Source organism: Carassius gibelio, chromosome A8 (genome assembly GCF_023724105.1).
Source record: "Carassius gibelio isolate Cgi1373 ecotype wild population from Czech Republic chromosome A8, carGib1.2-hapl.c, whole genome shotgun sequence".
Taxonomy (NCBI): domain Eukaryota; kingdom Metazoa; phylum Chordata; class Actinopteri; order Cypriniformes; family Cyprinidae; genus Carassius; species Carassius gibelio.
The window spans coordinates 2,935,213-2,958,630 of NC_068378.1; the positions used below are offsets into that span (position 1 = coordinate 2,935,213).

The 23,418-nt window shown below is 38.8% G+C and overlaps 1 protein-coding gene across 11 annotated transcripts in view; it reads left to right on the top strand.

Annotated features, from left to right (window-relative positions):
* Window positions 1–23,418, top strand: part of LOC128019171 (membrane-associated guanylate kinase, WW and PDZ domain-containing protein 1) — a 137,681-nt gene that overhangs the window by 37,714 nt on the left and 76,549 nt on the right. The gene's annotated exons all lie outside the window — the stretch shown is intronic.

Sequence of the window (23,418 nt, forward strand, 5' to 3'; positions counted from 1 at the left end):
AGAGCACTGTGCAAAAGTCTTAGACCACTTGTATTTTCAGCCACTTTTGTATTTATATATATATTCTTTATTATATCTTTGCTGTAGTGTGTCAGTAGGAAATATCAGTTTATATTTCCAAACATTATTTTTGCCATTAAAGGGTTACTCCACCTAAAAGTTGAAATTTCGTCATTAATCACTTACCCCCATGTCGTTCCAAAACACTAAAAGCGTTGTTCGTCTTCGGAGCACAATTTAAGATGTTTTGGATGAAAACCGGTATTCTTGAGACAAAATGTCAAAAGCACTACCAAAAGTAATCCAAATGTCAGTCCTTTCTGATGGGATAAAAACAATTGTGTGAGGTACAGAGCAGAATTTAAGTTGTTAATCACTGAAAACATTACCCAGATTATTATACCGATCCACACGGTTCTCATTCAAACACTCCTCACCAGAAAACACTGCATTTCTTGCTGTAAAACATGTCGTAAAGGTTTTTGAAGCATCAGTTTGAATGTGTAATGAGCGTGTCAGCGTGGGATGGAGATTAAGTTTGGGTTTGTTCCTCACAGTCGTATGGATAACAGCGCACAAATAAATTTGATCCTTTTGTTACAGCATGTCGCAGAGAACGCATTTTGTGTCCCACAGTAAATAAAGTAAATATTACATAAGTAATGGTTAAACGATTACAGATATGTTATTCATTTTAAGGGTTTAAAGTGTAGTCTTGTGTAGCTATGTATTGTTTGAGTTAGATAGCATAAGTTGATAGCAGAAATCACATACAACAGAACGAAATGTTATCCATGTATATTAGGTAAATGAATAATAATTTAACTGCATTTATTTAATGCAATTGAAAACATGCCATTGATATGAAAACTGAATACGAAATAATGTTAAGGATAAGGAATCATTTGTAAGTCTGTAAAGTTGTTCATATGTAAATAATTTTAGGTGTGGTCAATACTGTAAATTTCTGTGCCTTAAACACATCCAGTGGCTTCAGTGCTAAAGGACTGTTTAGAACGCAATGAGCGATCCAGTCATTATAGAGATAGTGGTAAAACCACATTTTATATAAAATACATACAAATTCTCATGAGATCACGTTGGTATCAATCAACAATAAAACAAGAGTGTAAAAGCGTACAGGTTTTCCAGAAAAGCTGATGTGAGTGCTGAAACCATGCACAGATTAAAAGCTTGTCCTGTTTGATTGCACATTCAGCTGTGTGTCTGCTGCCATGTGACGCTAAATCCCGTAAACTGCTTCTATCCCTCTGGGTTTGAGGATTATAATGATTCTGATTTATTTTGAAAGGGACTTCACTGTATTCCCATGAAGAGAGAGACAGACAGAAACACAGCTAATGAACACATAGTGTGAACGCAGCTAGTCATCTGTGTTTCAGTAGAGCACACACAGAGGACAACTACTATACCGATGAATACAAATGTAATAATGACTCTAAATAAAGAGATGGAGCATTTAAAAAGACAGACGACAGAACTACTGAGTGCACTCATCATAAATATTTTATCATTATTTTTCTAGTTATCATTCTTGGTGTGAACGAGTCTTAACTTTCTGAAATTTTATATGATTTATACATAGTATATCAGTAGATTTCATATTTACAAAACAAGAAAAGATTTTTGTTGAAGTTAAGAGTTCCTTCAAATGCCTGAATCATGAAACCAGTTTCAGTGGCTACCTAGAAAAGTCGAATTCGAGTTTAGTTTGAGCAGACTTATTCAACTTCAAAACCGAATAAAGTCTAATTGTTTCATGAATAATTTTAAATGTAGTACACTGTAACTCAGCTGTGTTGAACAAAAAGGATTGTAAACAGAGATATAATCAAAATCAGGAAGTGCTTTATTGCCAAGTATGTTCACACACACAAGGAATTTATTTTGGTGACACAGAGACAACAACAACACACAGATAACAAACATTAAACAAAATAAAGATATGTGTACTTTTAAAAAAAGGGCAGCACAATTAATCTGATTTCTTATAGCAATTACAATTATGGATGCCACAATAACATAATCACTCAAAGTGGCAATTAACCCTTCAAAGTCCATGTATGTTATTCTGCATGATTATGACTCCAGACCTGTTGCTAAAGTACCGTGAAGATTAGGCAAATAGCATGTTGACGTAGGTCAAATATGCACATTTTGTACTAGCATTCCCGATAGTCAGGACTGTGCGTGTTTGACTCAGAAGTGTGATCTCCCGCAGACAGGACGACGCAAGTCTGGTAATTCTGCAAACAGCAGCGTATTCGATAATATCCGCCAGCCCACCTTGGCTACTGCAATTTTCCTCACTGTATATTTACATTTACATTTATTCATTTAGCAGATGCTTTTATCCAAAGCGACTTACAGATGAGGACAGTGGAAGCAAAAAGAGCAATGATATATAAGTGCTATAATAAGTCTGAGTTAGCTTAACACAGTACAAGTAACAAGGGTTTTAAAATAATATTAAAAATAAAAACAAAACAGAATAAAAAAAGAATAGAGCAAGCTAGTGTTAGAGGTCTTTACACACACACACACACACACACACACACACACACACACACAATTGCATAATAAATGAAAAGGAAAGAGAATTATATAAGAAGATGAAATATGATATCAGACACCACAATCAAATTTCATATCAACAGTAATGCCTCTTTTTATTTTCATTTAAACATATTAAAGGGTTAGTAACCAGATCTTCTTGAACCAGTTCACCAAATCGAACTGAATCGTTTTAAACGGTTCGCATCTCTAATACGCATTAATCCACAAATGACTTGTTAACTTGTTTAATGTGTCTGACACTCCCTCTGAGTTCAAACAAACCAATATCCCGGAGTAATTCATTTACTCAAACAGTACACAGACTGAACTGCTGTGAAGAGAGAACTGAAGATGAACACCGAACAACAGACTGACTCATTTTTAATTATTAATTATTATTATCATTATTATTAATGTTGAAAAGAGCTGATAATATTTTTTTCAGTTTTTTTTTAGGGGGAATAAATTGAAAAACAGCATTGTCTGTTACATTTGTTAAAGTTATCTCTATTTGTTACATTTATATTATTTACATCAAGCTTTTGAATGGTATAGTATTGTATATTGTTATTGAAACTTCATAATGTTTCACTTGATTATACATTTAATCAGGAATTATACTTTGGAAAAAGTCTAACTAGTAAAATGTTTACACGTTATGTGAAAACTAGTACAAGTATAAATAAATAAAGAGAGACTTACTCATGTTTATGATCTCTGCTGAATAAAGTGCTTCATTCTTTTTTCTGAGGAAATCCATTTCTCAAATCCTCAACCACATCAAATCTTTTTGGAGTGATTTATGTCTTATTCCTCTCATTGCGAAGCAAACAGTAAAATAAAATAAAAACTTGAAGAACAGTCTGGCTGCTTTTTCTTCTGTGTGTGTGTATTCAAGCCGCGCGCTTCAGTTTGAATCTGAATAGAGCGTTCAGCGCGGGGGCGTGGTCACATTAGATATAACGAAGGGAGACATGAAAAACAGACATCGCGTTGTTTTCATATGGATTACTTTATCTCAGAATATTTGTTTTTATGCAGCAATTGTTTAGTTTAAAAGTAGATATGTCAGGCTTTCTATAGATATCTCTCTCATGTCTCTTCGTTGAGTATTCACTGAGTTACAATTAATTTTAATGACGTGTTTGTAAATGAAGATCAGAGCAGACAAAGGCTGCAGACAGCGCACCTTGTTCGTTATCTTTATTTTATAAGTGCACAGTGCAAGTTTTGTTGTTATTATGTCTGTATACAAAAAAAAGTAGACCCTTTACAGATTCGATTGATGTATTGGTCTTATCTGTGCAATCAAAACTGAAAGTGTAATTTAAGTTTTTTGGGGGGTTATCAGAAGAAAATGACTAATAACGTACGCGTTAATCGACTCCAGAGGGTTAATGGGCATTAGGTTTTTCTCAAAATGATGTGCATGTTTATAATATTTGCATCCTTATCCAAAGCTTGAGGAAAGTCACCTGCCATCGAATGGACACGAGTGAGCTGAACATTTTATAATATTCTTAGAACAACAATGGGGAGTCTTTTTAGTTGAACTATGCTTTTCTCTTTTTTTTAAATGATCAAGAAGACCCAGCAGGAAACTTTCATCAGTGCACAGACTGGCCCTTTAAGAACTGCTGGTTTCTGATCTGGAAAGCGCATGGGTGAATTTATGCAGCAGGATGGAGGACAAGATGGAGGCACACAAACACACACACACACACACACACACACGTGCATGAAATAGAGCTGCTGTGTGAATGGATTGGGCTGTGGAGTCCAGCGGTTTAGCATATGTAAAGAATAAAGCACAATAGACTGATAGGGTGGGGGAGGATGTTCAAGTAATGCTTTGACTAAATGCAGACGGTGTCCCAATACCCAGAGAGCTGCCTGCCTATACAGCATCTTTAGGGCACGCTTTCAGAGTGTCTCTGTTGAGCAAACAAAACATGATTTTATGCGCAGAAACCCTACCTGGTTGAAAAGAGCAGTCTGGATATTTTGGTCTCTGAATGAATGTGGTGTACAGTGACAGAAAGCTTTGTTTTGCACACACCACAAACATCAAGCAGAAATGAGGACAGTACACCCTTCCCATCACGAGCGTGTCTTTGTGCACCTTTGTTGTGTGTCTGGAGGGAGCGTCGTCTGTGGTATTCATGTCGCCCCCCCAAGCCGAACTCCTGCTGGCCCAAGCCACTCTCATGAAGCAGTTAACAGGTGCTTGTTCCTCCAGAGGTTCCCCCTCCACAGATGGCTATTGTTATGGTGTGCAGTAAACGCCGCGGTGTAACCCAGAAACTCCACGCTCTCTCTCTCTCCTGCTCTGTTCTCCCAGCTGCTGCTTCCTGCTTCAGCAGAGTTCTCCTTGATCCCTCTCCGCGTGTGCCCTCCCCCTCTCTCTCTCTCTTCCATCCCCCATCTGATCTCCAACAGCACCTCCTGCTCCCTCATTCTCCAGATCCCATGCTCTGGTGCTGTGTCCTGTCGAATCTGCTTCTCTGCCAGCCTCACGCTCGGCTCTTCTTTGCAGAATTGGACAGGAGCAAGGATTAGCACTTGATCGCACAGGAGCGTGTGCCATTGGTGGAAGGGATCATATTCTCGCTTGACATCCAGGCAAGTGGACTTATTTCTCCCAATCTATGAATGTGTGCATTGAGAAACCATTGTCAATTGCACAGATTTGTGGCTTAGTTAACACTCATCAGAAGCTGTGCTGGCTGCATGGAGAGCCTTCATCGTATCCCAGGATCAGCTTACATCAGTTAATGGTGTGTTAATGGCTGTGCTAGTTTGCCATCACTGTGTTGATGTTTGGAAATGGCTGTCCTGCTTTATCATGTGAAGGTGACTGTGTGCTGATTTATAGAGCAGATGTGCTCTCGCTGTGGTCATTTTGTTAGATCAGATAGACGCTGGTGATATTATGTTTTTGTTGACAGTGTTTAACAGTACCTGTGCTGATTCAAGTTGCTAGTGACCAGTGCTTTAAGCTTTTATCTGTAAACCCTGCAGACGCTTTCTGTCAGATAGTTTTGGTAAAATCCTTCTGATTGAAGGTGATTACATTTTATCTGAAATGCAAATGTCGAGCTGATCATTAGAAAAGCCTATTGATTGGCCATTGGGCAAGACATTTGGGTACATCCAAATAACGCCATGTTGAATTTTACATTTTGGTTTAGTGAAGGCTCTATTAGCCAAGTAGATTCAGTTTTTATCGGTAAATATTGTGGACATGTTTGATCAAATCAGTGTGATTGTTGTGTTTCTACACACAACACTTACCTCCAGTCTCATGAGAACGAGCTGATCTCTGAAGAGCTGTGCTAGCATTAGTGCTCCTCTGCTAGCAACCCGCTCATGCTATTTTTGCCATAGAAAATCATTTCTGATTGTTTGTTTGAGCAGAGTGCTGCCAGCTAGTCTAAGGGTGCTTACACACCTGTCGATCGATTTATTTTTCCGAAACAGGGATTACAATTATTACAATGTTTTTTAGTATTATTCTTGGTGTGATTTGCTTTCACACGGCAAAGTTTCTAAATGGACCAAAATTGTTAATGCAAATCACGTGCGAGTAAGCTGTCCTCTCATTGGTCAAAGTTCCACAGTTTATTTTCCAGAATTCGGCTCATAGCTGTCATCCAACAACAACAACAGTTTTTAGGGCTTATTGTTTTTTTTTTTGTTGTTGTTGTTTTTGTAACTGTCCAGGATTCAATGGGAAAACATTTTTAAAATGCACATAAGTGTTACTACAAAGAAGATCAATAATATGACATTATAAAATTAAAAGGCGCGCTTTGATTTTGAATGGTGAATACATGCTCACCCACAGATATAGCCTGAATCCCAGTGTGCAAACTATCCATCCTAAATTTATTTATTTGACAGGGACATTGTACATTAATTAATATTACTGTAAATGTGCCAGAATTAGCCAAAAGGCTTTTTTTCATCCATTGTCCCTGGACAGATCTTAAAATTGTCTACCTAAAAGCACAATATAAAAATTACAGAGAACAATACAAATATATATATATATATATATATATATATATATATATATATATATATATATATATATATAAAACAGTAAAACAGATATAGTTCTTCAAATCCCCTTACCAAATACAACGTACAAGTTTACTATAAAACAAACAGCAGGTTGGGTTGAGGGAAAATACCTATTCTTATCAATGCTGACATATCTGATATACTAAGAACCAATTTTTTGATGTTTTTTAAAACAGAGTGTATGTGTAGAGTTCTCTGATGTTCTAAAGCAAAACCCAAAGGTCTGCTGGGTGGGCATTTAAATATAAGAAGCATTATGCCAAAAACAGAAGAAGATAATAACCTGTTACTTAACTCAAATTTGGATTTTCTCTGTCTATCTGAGACCTGGCTCTATAACAATGCCCCCTCTGCAGCACTTAACATCCCTGGCTATTATATGTTCAGGAGAGACAGAGAAGAAGCAAAGGGTGGTGGTGTCATGATATACATAAAAAAACAATATTCAGTGTCAGGAAATTCAATGGTTAAATGATCATGAACTGGAATGCTTGGGCTTAAATATTATACTATCACCACAAATGTTTACGTTAGTAACCTGTGAAAGTGAACACCTGTGGACCATTAATTAATGAATTATGAACATCATTAACCTGTGAAAGTGAACTTTAAAGTAAAGTGGACACACTAATAGTTAATTAATTTTTAATGCACACACATAAGTTCTCTCTCTCTCTCTCTCTCTCTCTCTCTCTCTCTCTGTTAAATGTATTGGTTACACTTTCTATGAAGCCTGTATTTATAATACATTATAAGGGTATTCTTAATGCTGGGCCGCATTTGAAATCGTGCCGGGCCGCGGGTTGAGATGATGCTGCTGCTAGCTCCATGATCATTTAATAGGCCTAGCCTATTGCTGCTATGTTTCTTTTACGCGGCTGAAAATAACCGTGCTTTCTGTTACTGAACCTGTGTCTGTCACTCGTCCTCTTAAAAGTGGAAGCTTGTGCGTAGCTTTGTTGCAATGATTTGAAACTTTGTTTATGTTTTAATTGTCATGCGTGTTCTGGTTATTTGCAGATGTTAAACAGGATTCTTTATATGGCGATAAAATACAGCTTTGTTATTATTTTTTTTTTTTAAGTGGGGATTGGGGGTGCGCCAACCCGGTTGGGACATAGAAGGGGCCCCAACTAAGCAAGCCAGAGGCGACAGCGGCAAGGAACCGAAACTCCATCGGTGACAGAATGGAGAAAAAAACCTTGGGAGAAACCAGGCTCAGTTGAGGGTCAGTTCTCCTCTGACCAGACGAAACCAGTAGTTCAATTCCAGACTGCAGCAAAGTCAGATTGTGCAGAAGAATCATCTGTTTCCTGTGGTCTTGTCCTGGTGCTCCTCTGAGACAAGGTCTTTACAGGGGATCTGTATCTGGGCTCTAGTTGTCCTGGTCTCCGCTGTCTTTCAGGGCAGTAGAGGTCCTTTCTAGGTGCTGATCCACTATCTGGTCTGGATATGTACTGGATCTGGTGGCCACGGTGACCTCGGAACAAGAGAGAAACAGACTAATATTAGCGTAGATGCCATATAATGTAACAAGAGCTCATTCAAATTCTGAGGTGCTAAACCATTCAGGGCTTTATAAGTAACGAGCAATATTTTAAAATCTATACGATGTTTGATAGGGAGCCAGTGCAGCGATGACAGGACCGGGCTAATATGGTCATACTTCCTGGTTCTAGTAAGAGCTCTTGCTGCTGCATTTTGGACTAGCTGTAGTTTGTTTACTAAGTGTGCAGAACAACCACCCATTAAAGCATTTGAATAATATAACCTTGAAGTCATAAAATAAAAAAAAGTAATCGGATCTAGCAGTTTTTAATGCTTTTCTGTAGGATAGGTTACTTTCCCGCCAAGCAATACGAAATACCTCTAGATTTGTTTTCCTCTGGTTGTGCTCCATTTTTCGGGCTGGTCTCTTTAGGGTGCGAGTATGCTCATTATACTGTGGTGTCATACTGGTTTACTTAACCTTCCTGTAGCGTAAAGGAGCAACTGTATTTAAAATGCTAGGAAAGAGAGAGTCCATAGTTTCTGTTCCATCATGAAGTTGTTCTGAGGTTTTGGATATGCTAAGGAATTTGGATACATCAGGAAGAAGTGATGGTTCATCCATACTTGTAACAAGAAGTAGAATTTACAATTTTGGCTATAGGAAGTTTGCACAAAACTAAATAATGATCTGAGATATCATCACTTGGCTGCATAATTTCAACACCATCAACATCAATTCCATGTGACAGTAAATAAAAATCTAAATCTAGAGTATAACTGAGTAGGTCCTGAAACGTGTTGTCTAACACCAATAGAGTTCAGAATGTCTATAAATGCTGATCCCAATGCATCTTTTTCATTATCAACATGGATATTAAAATCACCAACTATTAAAACTTTATCTGCAGCCAGAACTAACTCGGATGTAAAATCACCAAACTCTTTAATAAAGTCTGTATGGTGCCCTGGTGGCCTGTATACAGTAGCCAGTACAAACATAACAGGGGATTTATCATTAACATTGGTTTCTCTGGATAATGTTATATGAAGCACAATTACTTCAAACGAGTTATACTTGAAGCCTGCCCTCTGAGAAATCCTGAAAACGTTGTTATAAATTGAAGCAACACCTCCCCCTTTGCCTTTTAGATGCGGCTCATGTTTATAACAGTAATCTTGGGGGGTTGACTCATTTAAAATAATGTAATCATCAGGTTTTAGCCAGGTTTCTGTCGAACAGAGCACATCTATATTATGATCAGTTATCATATTATTTACAAAAAGTGTTTTTGTAGAAAGGGATCTGATATTCAATAAGCCAAGCTTTATCATTTGTTTATCCATATTGCATCTGTTTTTTTGTTTTTTGAAACTCAATTAAATTGTTAATCTTAACTTGGTTTGGACGTTTTTTGTATTTTCTAGTTCGGGGAACAGACACAGTCTCTATAGTGTGATATCTAGGTGAAAGAGCCTCTATGTGCTGAGAATTAACTGACCTCTGTGACGGGAGGCAGCTAGCAGACGGTCGGTTTAGCCAGTCTGTCTGCTTCCTGACCTGGGCCCCAGTTAGTCAAGTATAAACACTAAGACTATTTGCCATATTTCTAGAGAGAAGAGTGGCGCCACCCCAGGAGGGATGAAGACCATCTCTTTTAAAGAGGTCAGGTCTGCCCCAAAAGCTCGTCCAATTGTCTATGAAACCTATGTTATTCTGTGGGCACCACTTAGACATCCAGCCATTGAGTGATGACAATCTGCTATGCATCTCATCACCACGATAAGCTGGCAGGGGACCAGAGCATATTACAGTGTCTGACATCGTGCTTGCAAGTTCACACATCTTTAAAGTTATTTTTAGTGATCTCCGACTGGCGAAGTCGAACATCATTAGCGCCGGCATGAATAACAATCTTACTGTATTTACGTTTAGCATTAGCCAGCACTTTTAAATTTGCCAAGATGTCAGGCGCTCTGGCTCCCGGTAAACATTTGACTATGGTGGCTGGTGTCTCTATATTCACGTTCCGTACAATAGAATCGCCAATAACTAGAGCACTTTCATCAGGTTTCTCAGTGGGTGCATCACTGTTTAATGTTTTGATCGGAACAGAAGAGCGGTGTTTTGACCCACGACTACGCTGCCTCACCGTCACCCAGTTGCCCTGCTGCAGGGGCTCTGCTGGAACCGGACAATGTACAGGAATCCCTGAGCTAGACACATCCAAAGCCGTATCTAGAGCCCTAACATTCTTATTGTCCTCAATTAAAGTTTGGATGTGTGTCTCTAATTCTGAAATCTTCTCTGTCAGCCTAACTATTTCCCTGCATTTATCACATGTGAATCCCTCATCAGTGACAGAGATAGATAAACTGTACATGTGGCAAGAGGTGCTAATAACAATAGCAGGAGAAGCCATTACTCACCGTGCTTGATGAAATATTCTTACCACGGTTGTTTGATGAACTTGTGAAAAACTGGAGCGAGAGAGAGGAGAGGAGAAAAGAAAACAGTGATAGGTTTGAATGAAAACGCTAATGACAGGTTAACAAGTGCTAATGCAATGCAGGTGCAAAATAAAAGTGAACGATCAAAATTAATCTGATAAGATTGATCGATAATATCAGAAATATGGTGTGAATTAAGTTATATTTTTTCACTTTAAAAAACAGAGTGATAGTAAGATAAAGATTCTAGAGGGAAAAAAACAGCTACATGGAGCTACGATCAGCTGCAGTAAGGTCAGCAGGAAGCAGAGAAAACACTTGTCTTAATTAGTTTTTATGTGAATGGTTTGTTGTCCTACATTATCCTGAGTTCAGTAATCTTCTTAATAAAAACAGAAGGTACTGCTGCATCTAAATTCTGCTTCCTCACTGACCCTCAAGACAATCAGTGTCATATATTTGTTGTAAATAAATGTTAAATAAATGTATATATATATATATGATTTAGGGATGCACCGAATCCAGATTTTTGGGGTTCGGCCGAATACCGAATCCACCGTTTAAGATTCGGCCGAAACCGAATACCGAATACCGAATCCTACTCGCATATTCCATTAACACAGTAAAACACATTAATGAAGTAAACAATGTCCACAGCAATGTATTTTTCATTTAACTGTAAAAAAAAAAAGAAAAAAAAAACATAAAATACCCAAGTCAGTGATGCGCGGGTTGATCCAAAATGAGCAGGTGCCTGCGGTTGCCCGTGGTTACGAGTCATTCAAAAATATTTTTAATGATATTCGGGTCGCGGTCGGTCGGGTCCTAGTACTAGTACTAGATTTTTGAAATACATAGACCTACACTTTATTGGCCGAATAACTGGCATGAAGATGCTCGTAGAGGTGGAGGTGTCAAAGACTGCGTGGGGGAGCAACGTTGCTGTTTTTGGTAAAACATGATTTTGATGACTTCATTAAGTTTTGTTTTATAGAAAACTCTTTATAAAAGATTTTCGTTTTGTATAAATTGTATCTTAATTTTGATCAATGTTTTATCAATCAGTTGCTCGTATTTATTAAATAAGAAGCACATCTATAGCCTAGCAGACAATGTAATAAGGCGCCGGCACGATCACTTGCATTGCATGTGAATTAAACTCAGCGTGTGCCTCACAGAATTGAGAAATATAGGCTATATATTACAGAAAGCTTGAAATATCTTCTTTTAAATGAAAATATTCAAACCAAAATAAATGGGCAACTGTTTGATGATCTAATCCATATGAAATGTGCATTTCTCTCTGGCGTTCATGGCGAGTCTGCATCGTCAACTTCATCTTTGCAGCAACACAGAAAACACCAGAGTATTACTAAACAGTTAAATGACTCCTTGCATATTTTCGAACCAGCAGGCCGTTCTGTGTTGAGCGAGACCCCACGGAATGAGCGAGCTCTGATCGGAAAAAACCCGAGCCTCAATGTCTGCTGACCTGGCAGAAACATACAAATAGACATAGCCAGACTTGACAAAATTATAATAAATTATGGGGGTTTTTTTTGTTGTTTTTGTTTGTTTTTGCCTGGTTAGTTTTGCCTACATTCCTATGGCCCAATGACGCTACGATGAGCATTAAGCATTACAAATGCAGGTTAGGAAGCGGGTCGGGTACAATATTTTATTTGCATCATAATTACATTAACGTAAAACCTCTAATCTTTCACATGAAATGAGAGTTTAATTAAAAAAAAAAAAAAAACAACAACAACAACAAAAAAAAAAGACGCTCTGCATTAACAGGCGACAGCTGGCGAGTGTGGGAACGAATGTCCCCAGCATTTACTGAAAAGTCTTTCACTGGGCACAGAGGTTTACTGGTGTACATAGGTAGATTTTTGCCATTTTTGCCAGCAGTGGAAATCGCTGCTGGTTTGTCTTCCACCACTGAAGAGGTCCTCTTTAAGAGGAATCAAAGGCTCACACGTCAGCACCCGATGTGAATGGCTAGCTCTGTATTGCTACGGTATAAATCGTCCCAGCCGCTCAAGATTCCTGAACAGTTTAGTTTAGAGCGAACTGAAACGTGTTCCTCCTCATATAAACACCTTCACACAATCAACGGCCGCGTGACGTCGACCAGTGAAGCGCAAGCCTAGGGTTTGGTTCGGTGAAAAAAAAACCCTAAGGTTCAGCCGAAACTGAACCCCGTCAAAAAGCCCAGTATTCGGCTGAATCCGAATCCTGGATTCGGTGCATCCCTAATATATATATATATATATATATATATATATATATATATATATATATATATATTATTATTATTATTTATTAGAAGCATGTACTACTACTCATAAAAATAATTTTCATTGCATATAATGCATTTTTATTATATTCTTTCAGGATGACACCACTAAAATCCTGTGTGTCTGTAGATGCCTGTGTGTCACCAAAGCCTGTAAAAGGGCACTAGCAAGCATCCAATGTAAAGTCACATTTTCAAAGAAGAAGAAGTCACGCTGTTATTTGGAGATTTTTATGTTAAAGGAGATGTTTGCCAAAATTCCAAGTAATCTGAATGGGTTTATTTGTGTTCCGACCCCAGTTTTTGTTTGTATGAAGGATATTACTAAGTGTTTTCAACATATTCTAATATCAATCGATAGAGGCATCTCGTGAGACATGAGATAAATCTAGTGAAAAATGATATCGCAGATGAAGACAATATTTTGACATGGTGTGATCCAGGAGAAACTTGAGTTGAATATCCTCCATGTCCAGTTGATAAACGACAGATGGCTCTTCATTCTCTGCTTTCAATCTCTCCCTCACACACACACACACACACACACACACACACACACATTGTGGATGGCCTGGTGTAGCACAGAGACTCTTTTCAGAGCTGAAGCGGGCAGCTGCAGTGTGAGAAAGCGGCAGACTGAGAGATCTGCCAATCTTATGGCAAGACAGACAAACAGGGCAAAAAGAGTAAGGTGGCCTGAAGTTGGTGGATGTGGGTGGGGCTTGTGAAGAGGGCGGGGCATCAGTCAAGGTGCAAACAGTTGAGGTCAGGGCCAGATGCTCTCTAAACAAAAGAGCATTTCTCAGGAAACACCGCTGGGAAGCATGGCACTCACTGTTGTTTGTGTGTGTGTGTAAGTGAATGTGTATCTGTGTGTGTGTGCGTGTGTATGTTTGTTTGTATGTAAGTGTGTGTGTGTGTGTATGTGTGTGTTTGTGAGTGTTTTTGTTTGATTGTGTGTGTGTGAGTGTGTGTCTGTGTGTGTGTGTGTGTGTCTGTGTGTGTGTGTGTTTGTGTGTGTGTGTGTGTTCTGACTTTGCTGCAGTCTGGAATTGAACTACTGGTTTCGTCTGGTCAGAGGAGAACTGACCCCAACTGAGCCTGGTTTCTCCCAAGGTTTTTTTCTCCATTCTGTCACCGATGGAGTTTCGGTTCCTTGCCGCTGTCGCCTCTGGCTTGCTTAGTTGGGGTCACTTCATCTACAGCAATATTGTTGACTTGATTGCAAATAAATGCACAGACACTATTTAAACTGAACAGAGATGACATCACTGAATTCAATGATGAACTGCCTTTAACTATCATTTTGCATTATTGACATACTGTTTTCCAAATGAATGTTGTTCAGTTGCTTTGACGCAATGTATTTTGTTTAAAGCGCTATATAAATAAAGGTGACTTGACTTGACATATGAAAGAAAACTGTATTTTAATGGGGGAAATATTTATCAAACTAGAACTCAACATTTATTTATATTTATGCATTTGCTTATGAAACAACGTGGCGCTGGATGGGAAACTGCGAACGACGCTGGGCTGAAACTAGCAAACACACTTGCGCTGTGCCTTGTGTCGCCAGGTGTATTATAGGGCCCTGTGTGTGTGTTTCCATGTGTGCGAATGTCTGTACTGTATGAGTGTGTGTCTGCAAGGGAGAGAGAGTGGGAGAAATAGCTTTCCATATATAATAAAATTTAATTTTGAGGCAAAAACCTGAAAATAATCTGTTGTTTTAATCTTGTTGTTTGCTATATTTATGAGTTTGGCAGGTTTCGTTGTGGGTTCTGGTTATTCTGCTGTTTTTTAGGCTGAGATAACTTAAATCACTTGGTGAAGTTATACATGTGATGTGGTCAGACCTGCCTGGAAATACATTCGCCGGGCTAACCCTGAAAATACCTTTGTCAGACAATCAGATTCAATCATTCAGCAGCCCCATAGTAAAAGCTTCTTTAAACACTATTGGAGAATAAAAGACAACATTTATGACTATGACACAGTTGTTGTTAGATTTCATGGGTGAGTTCAAGTCATAAGCTTATCATAAGCTTATCAAGTTTATCATAAGCTTAGTGAACCATTTTGGAAAATTTGAAATTTTTTTGGAAAGTTTGTCCATTCAAAGAGAGAGGAGCTGCGCTTGCATGCCATAGAGGTGTTTCAAAGATGAGCGGCGAGAGGAACAACTTGTCTTAAAGAGACTTTGGTTTGACAGCGAGAGCCATACAGTCCTGAAGTCAGTCTGTAAAGTGGAATCACAGCACTGCTGTTTCTGCTGTTGATATACACATCTCTGCTCATTTGTTTCTGTTGGATCTGTGGAATTATACATCCATTAGTTCCAGATAGTGCCTGTGTTGATGCTGTTGTTTTTACACAGTTTGAGAATGTATGTGAGTCAAATACACAAAAACAGGACACATTCATCAAATTAAATTTACAAGTAATTTTATATACAGTACACAGAAAGCATATTAAATGCAAGTATCCACTTTAATGTTTTCAATACATTTTATGATAATTAAATGTCAAAATATAGGTTAAATAATGTTCATGAGTAGTTGACTAAGCTGACTAAGTTTCAGTTCCAGTGTGGTTTAAATAGAAAGAATTCAAACATTTAGATCAATTCAAACATATTCTATGTCTGTGTCATTTATTATTTTTGCAAAACATTTAATTGCACCTGAATATAATGAATAAAAATCAGCCAGCTACATAAAAAATAGAGCTAAGAAATAGTAAAATAGAGCTGCACAATTCTGGATATATTGAAAAAAAAAAAAAAAAAAAAAAAAAAAAAAAATATATATATATATATATTTCATGAATGAATGATTCAGTGACTCACTTAAGATTTAATTGTTCCATTACTGGATGAATCAGTGTTTTTGAATGAATCTCTTGAATGAATGATTCGAAGACAAGTGTGAATGAATGTTCAAATCACAGAGTGATGATCACACCGATGTGATTGCACACATCAAAGGTTTCACAGCTGAATCATTTAGGAAAGGAGTTTGAATCTGTTTAATTAAAGTGCTTTTTCATGTTGTGACACCTCTCTTCCAACATGTTAGCGTATCACAGATTCTAGCAGATCGCAGCATCGGATCCTCATAGACGAAAGTAGGGCAGAAACGTTTCCTCGAGTAGCTCGATTACAAAAAATGACCAGGGCAAATTCCTCTGCCTCGAAGCCTCTTGTAATTTATTTTAAATCTCACGTTAGGTTCTTTCGCAATGTTTTTTTTTTTTATGTGACACAACATGTTTACGTCACCCACAAAGCAGAAGGAGACACAAGCCCTGCGTCCGAAATCGCAAATTGCAAGGAGTCAGCAGTAATTATTATTTTTTATTTGATTTGAGGCAAAGGTAAAGAGAACGTCGTGAAAATCCAGTCATGAAATGGCACGGAATTTGCCAAATGTTTTATAATTTAATAATAATAGTTCATTGCACTTGCTTCAAATCATGATATGGACTAATATCTGTAAATATTAAGCCGGAACAGTCTATTTAAATATAAATCCTGCATGTTCTGCGTGTCTCTGTTAATGAATGGAGCAGAAGCACGTCTTCCTTTATTAACACACACCGAAGCGCACGTGACGCTCCGGCAGTGGTGTCAAAAGTACTGGCATTCCTTACTCAAGTAGAAGTATAGATACCAGGGCTTAAAAAGACTTTTGTAGAAGTTGAAGTATCAACTCAAGCTTTTTACTCAAGTAAAAGTGTAAAAGTACTGGTTTAAAAAAACTACTTAAAGTATAAAAGTAAAAGTAATGTAAGGGAAAAAAATGGCATTAAGAACAAAAGCTTGGGCCGCGCCACAGGGGCCTATTGTACACTACCCCACCGCCTCAAAAAAAAAAAAAATAATTTCCAAAGGCCATAATGACTATAATGTTATATTAAAATGTTCATATTGACAAATTTGGGATGCACTAGGCTACCTGTTTCAGCCGCATATATGCCCATTGAAAATGAACGCATTTTAGTACAATGCAAATACGTTAAAGGACTAGAGATATGATGACTAGTTGCCAATAACTATTGTTATGGTGCAAAAAGTCAAACTTCAGAGGCTTGTCATCAATAACCTTTAATGGAATGTAAATGTACATCCAAGCTTAGCTGCAGGAATCTGTGAGGGCAATGGACAAGAACATCAGTGCAGGCTTAGTGACAATTACACTTGTATGGTTGTCTATTTACAATAAACATTATAGTGCTGTCAAAATGAATGATTAATCCACGTGATTATTCAAAAACTAAAAATGAAAATTAACTCATAATCCTGATACCTTCTTGATTGATAGCTTCCTGTATTCGGTACATACGTCTGCTATGTTAAGTTACAAAGTTGGTATAGCCTAGATATCACAACATTTATCACAAGCTTTATTTGTGGAGGACGAAGAGAAAGCACCCATTTGGTAAATGAGCCAGTGAGAAATAATAACTTTTAAATAGGGTCCAGTGCCTTTTCGATACTTTTAAAACAGTACAGGCGCCTAAACGGTGCCTGAACCGATACTTTAAAAAAAAGAACCTAAAAAAAAAAAAACTATGGATAACTTTAAAGAACAGTACAAATATTTTAAATAAATCCATACCTTTCACCTTGGATGCTCTCATTTCCCAAGTTGTGCTTCCCTTAATCTAAGGCTAATAAATGTATTTCACAATCTGGGTCATTATTTAATACAAAACCACACATAATGTTTCTACTGTATCTCTGTCACTCACTCTGATATTTAGTTAATATGAGTGCTGTCTGTCACTGTCTTAAATCAGTTCTGTGAATGACTGTATGCTCATTCTTTATAAAGTAGCAACAATTTCATTTGTAAAATACAGTACTGTGCAAAAGTCTTATGCACATTAGTATTTTCACCCCAAAAAAGGGTTTTAAGCCAGTTATTTATATCTTTTGCTGTAGTGTGTCCCTAGGAAATATCAGTTTGCCATTAATTGTAATAATAATCTAGTGCGATTTTGTATGCACAAGCAGTTTGACAACGGCAAAATGATTGTTTGGAAATGTAAACTGATATTTTCTACTGACACTCTACAGCAAAATATATAAATAACTGTCCGAACACCATTCTTTTAAGTGAAAATACTAACGTACCTAAGACTTTTGCACATTAGCTGGTGTATGTATAAAGTACTTATGGTTAAATTAACAAGTATATTTAGTACAATAAGTATATTTAAATAAGTGTAATTAAAGTAGTCTTATGTGTTCGTTCATATGTGTTAAGGGCTAGATTTTCGCTGGAGGAAACGGCTGTGACAAGCGAAAACTTTACAGTAGATGAGAAAGCGACAGCTTCTTAGTGACTTTTGTAAACTGTATTTATGATACAGATACAGATTCTAACAATCTATCGGTAAACACACACCTTGTGTCCTCTGTCTCTGTTTGAGCTCGCGCTGCTCCGCCGCGGTCTGCGGATTGAAGAGCGCGATGAAAGACGGAGAAGAGACCGGTCTGACGCCGGTTTCATATGAAATTTAAGCCGACTGACTCTGAGGCGATCGGATACCGGTTCAATACCCAACCCTACTTTTAAGAAATATAATTTTTGATAAACGAACCCAAAACTGTCTATGTCCTGGCTGGACTGTGATGTGATTTGTGTCACGTGCAGGTGCGATGGATCGCGTAAACCAATAGGGTGTTGGAATGGTATCTGTTTATACTTGCCATCCAACCACAATCAAATTCACTCCATCCGGATAGCGCGATTTATCTGGATAGTTTTTTTTTTTTTTTTGAATGGTGACAAGGCGGAATGAAAACAAGCCGAAATGAAATAGCAATAACGAAGCTATTTTTAAAATGTAAGGAGTAGAAAGTACAGATACTTGCTTGAAAATGTAAGAATTAGAAGTAAAAAGTCGTCTGAAAAATAATTGCTCAAGTAAAGTATAGATACCCCAAATTTCTACTTAAGTACAGTAACTAAGTATTTGTACTTCCTTACTTGACACGTCTGCGCTCCGGTGATTTCAGCATCTGCTGTCTCACTAAATAAGAGGAGAACACGAGAACAAAACCCCAGAACTGCTCTGACAGGCACTTAAACATCTGACCGTTGGATTTGAGGAAAACTAGCGTCACATCACATACACAGAACTGTAAAGGTACGTCAACCCGTCAAAATAAAAGTCATGTTAAAGACTATTGTTCAGCAGAATAGCCTACTACCAAAAATAAAAATAAAATCAAACATTATTATTTTTTAAGGTTTAATCACACAACATTTCTTCCATGTTTTATTTTTAATAGTAAATCCCCTTTGTTTACCAAAAAGTTAAGTTAATTTTCAATAATTAAAAGATACATTAAATTAATGTTTTATGTGTTGGATGTTAGGGTCAGTTAATCCATCTTTTATATTAATTTGGTCACTGTCGCTATGGTAACTGTTAAGGAATACAGCTTGACTCTATCCCAAATACTGACGTATGAACGTAGCCTCAGTCTCCACTGTGTTAGAGTAAAAAAATGATGCTGTGACAAGTTGTATAATTCATACTACTTTATAAAATAACTGCTTCAAACCAAATCACAGAACAAACTAGGTGCTCAGAGCGGCATGGAAGTGAACTCTTCTGTGCGGATTGAGAATCCTGTACCTGCAGACGCACATGTTTAGCAGGAGCAGGCAGCAGCAGGACTGTAATGTCCAGCCCACACAGACCACTGGGATTCTCAAAGCATGTCATTTATGTCTCTTAACTCGGATGTATCATATGAAAGGAAAATGAAAGGTTGGGAACCACTGCAGGTTAAAGTAAACACTTTAAGCATTCTACTAACTATCAGTAACTTTGCAACTTACTGCATGTACATGCAAAGTTAATTGTTTTTGATTGTTAATATGTGACGTGTTCAGATGTGATCATGTCTGTTTTTGGTCTGTTTTGTTGGTGTTTCTTAATAGTGTTTAGATCTGTGTGAATACTGTAAATAATTAACAAACAGCGATCTTCTCTTCAGCTCGTGGCTCTGCGTGAGTTTGCCTTGTTCCCTCAGTGACATGAACAGTGTATGTGTGTGTGTGTGTGTGTGTGCTTGCTTGGTCTGTTTCCACTCATGGAGAGATTCTCCTTAAATAACACTGTTTCTTCAGTTTCCAATTTGAAAGTACTTTGTTAACTGGATCTGCTGGATTTGTGAACTGTTCCCTCACTTGAACACCTTTATTTCCACACACCACCTCTGCTCTCTCTCCACTTGTCAATGTTTGTAATATGTAAGTATTAAATGTGTTATACTTTAAAGTAGTTGGTTCCCAATAGTTTGTCCTTGAATCACCTCCTGACTAATTCCAGTCTCTAATCTTTCAAAAATGTAAAAAACAAAACCCTAACCAGTCAGTTTTAATGAGTGCAACATCTTGAAACTGTTGAGTTAATATATATATATGTTTGTATATATAACACACACACTCACCCACCCATGCCCCAAACACACACACACACACACACACACACACACACACAGACATGACAGGGTTAAGAGCAGCAGATGTTGGGATGTGTTTGGACAGACGATGCTCTGCAGTGACAGCAGGCAGACGCAGGTTTCAGATATCAGCACTGTTTATATGCTCAGGCACCACACTGGATATGCTCAACCTATCTTTCTGCCCTCTAACTCATTTGATATTTGCCCTGGTTTTAAATCCTAGAAAAATTTGCTATTCTTCAAAATGTTGTTCCCTTTCAGTCGGTCATGTTCAACGTTACGTCAGTGACTGATGAAATTAGGGATTTCACTAGAGAGACGAATCACCTTCGAGTGTTAACAAAACAAGCCAATGAATATTGCCGTGTGAGTTTGCATCGCTGGTATAAAAGGAGATTGCATGAAGTCGCACATTCAGCTTTTCGCTTCTGAGCCGAGGCTTCAGCTTCCTGAGCAGAGTGTGGTCAAGACAGTTTTTTGACAAGTGTTGTGATTATGGCGCGTCAGTGGGGGTTGCCAGTGCTGCTTTTTCTCAGCGTGCTGCAGCTTCCCATTCTCATGTGGATCAGCCTTGCCCTGGTGATCACGTGTGCTGGTGCCTCGGACAGGGCGGGACCCAGGACTTCATCCCGCTGCATTGTCTCCTTCTGGGGGAGTGTTGTTGCCCGAGTCAGATCCAGAGCTGAATGTTTCTGGATGTGGTTGCTTCCTGGCTCCATCTGATGGTCACGATCGCTGCATCTTGAGCGAGCTGAGTCAGCATTCGTGGATGAGTCATGTTCTCCTTGTTGGAATATGACCATCGCGATGTTACGTTCAAGGCTCCTCTATATCAAACGAGGAGGAGTCCCCCTCCCCATGCCCCGTTCTAGTTCCTGCTTCAAGAGGAGGGCTACTTCGGCTCATGGCCAGGGTGATTTGAAGATTACAGTGAGGGCTTCCCCGCCAAGCGAGTCTTCCAGCTCAGCACTTCATCCGGCCCACCAGCAGATGACCTGATGTCGATCACTGTATCGGGGGACGAGCTAGGCTCTGGAGATGAAGATTCTGGGAGAGTGGTGTTGCCCGAGTCAGATCTAGAGTTGACTGCTATGCTTGCCCGGGCCGCCGAGAGCGTCGGGTTGCCACGGACGGCACCTCCATCTCCTGAACATTCGAGGCTGGATGATTGGTTCTTGGGGTTGCCGCACGCCGATCTTCAGCACCCACCGGCAGCCACAGCAGTGCAGCTAAGGGGTATGTGGAGATCCCCACAGCTGAGCATGCTATTGCGATGCAGCTTTGTCCACAAAGCACAGCTGCCTGGCGGGGTAATCCACGCCTCCCGTCCAGGACCTGTAAGCTCTTGTCCGCACTGATGGCCAAGGCTTACGGGGCTGCTGGACAGGCCTTCTCTGCCCTCCTACAGGTCTACCAGGCCAAGGCATTAAAGCAGCTGCACGAGGGTAGTTCTGACTCGGGTTTGATGCAGGAACTGCGCACTGCGACGGACCTTGCCCTACAGGCAACGAAAGTCACTGTGCAGTTCATGAATGAGACAATGTCTGCCTTAGTGGTCCAGGAACGCCACCTTTGGCTTACCCTGGCAGATATGAGGGAGTCCGACAAGCACCTCTTCGGCGACGTGGTGGAGAGCTTCACCCAACAGTTCTCCGCCACACAGAAGCAGGTCCAAGAGCCGTGGGAACGGAGCGCGGCCGGTGGAGTGATTTGGAAATGAGTGACACCTGCTCCACTCACCGGTCTCGAGTCCCACGGATGAGATCAGAAGGATAAAAGAGGAGCTACGACAGTGAAGAGTGAGAGAGGATCAGACCTGGACTATATTTTGTGTTTGGAAGGAGGCGGGAACCAGCGGACAATTAAATAAGATTTTAATTACAAAATAAACACAAAACAGCACATCAGCCCCTCAACCAAACACAACTAAAACCCAGGCCCAGTCCTCTCTCGTCCTTCACGGTCATCGCTCCAGTTTTATATCCTTCCATCTCCTCCGTGGGACTCGAGACCGGTGAGTGTCGCAGGTGTCGCTGATTTCCAATCACTCCACCGGCCTCGCTCCTGTTCCCACGGCCCTCGGCCCCACCACACTCATCACACTTTTCTTCAGTCCTGCATTGGATACTTTTATAAATTTTTTATTCAGTTCAGTTCAATTAAAGTTTATTTGTATAGCCCTTTTTACGATACAAATCATTGCAAAGCAACTTTACAGAAATGTTTTCTTTCTACAATATTTAGTAGTTGCTTATAAGTGTTGACTTTCAGTTAGTGCACGTATGACAGGATTTTTCAGAAAAATTAATACAAGACGTAGTCAACCAGAGGATGAACATTATTAATAGCAATTATCAATTGATGCAATCACACTTTATATGTTAATTCAAAAGGACTTATTTTCAGCACAGTAGTGGTTAGAGCTCTGGGTCCAGATCCCTCCAGTGACATTTTATATCTTCAAAACACTGATTTAATAAGTAACATGTTTGTTGAGATTGTTGTTTTTAGTAGTCCATGAAAATGCAGGTTTTTGGTTTAGTCACATACATAATTAGACAGTGCTGAGTTAAGACGCTGAGGTTTGATTAATTAGGGAAATTCAGAACAAATATTAATAGAACAAGATGGCCTTTTGAAAGATGTGACTTTTAACTGTAGTGGTCAAGCATATGTGAAAGTGATTTACTGCCATAACTGTATCACGTATGAGAGAAAATGTAATTTGTGTGACAACTGCTGAATTTAAAACCTCTTGGTAGTGTAAAAGATAACACGTACATTCTTCATGGAGCCTTGAACTTTTCTCACAGTACTAATGGATTTCATGAAACCTTGATGACTTTGGCTTATATGAGTAAGAGTGATGCATGTGCGCTTGGTGTGTTATGACTCTGTTCTCTGCACAGATCGTGATTAATCAGCATGATGTGTCTTGAGTTTCCTGATAGCTGAGTCACATCTGATCAGTCTGTATGCCTGTGTTAGGCTGGTGAGAAGGCAAATGTTATAAACGGCAAAAGGA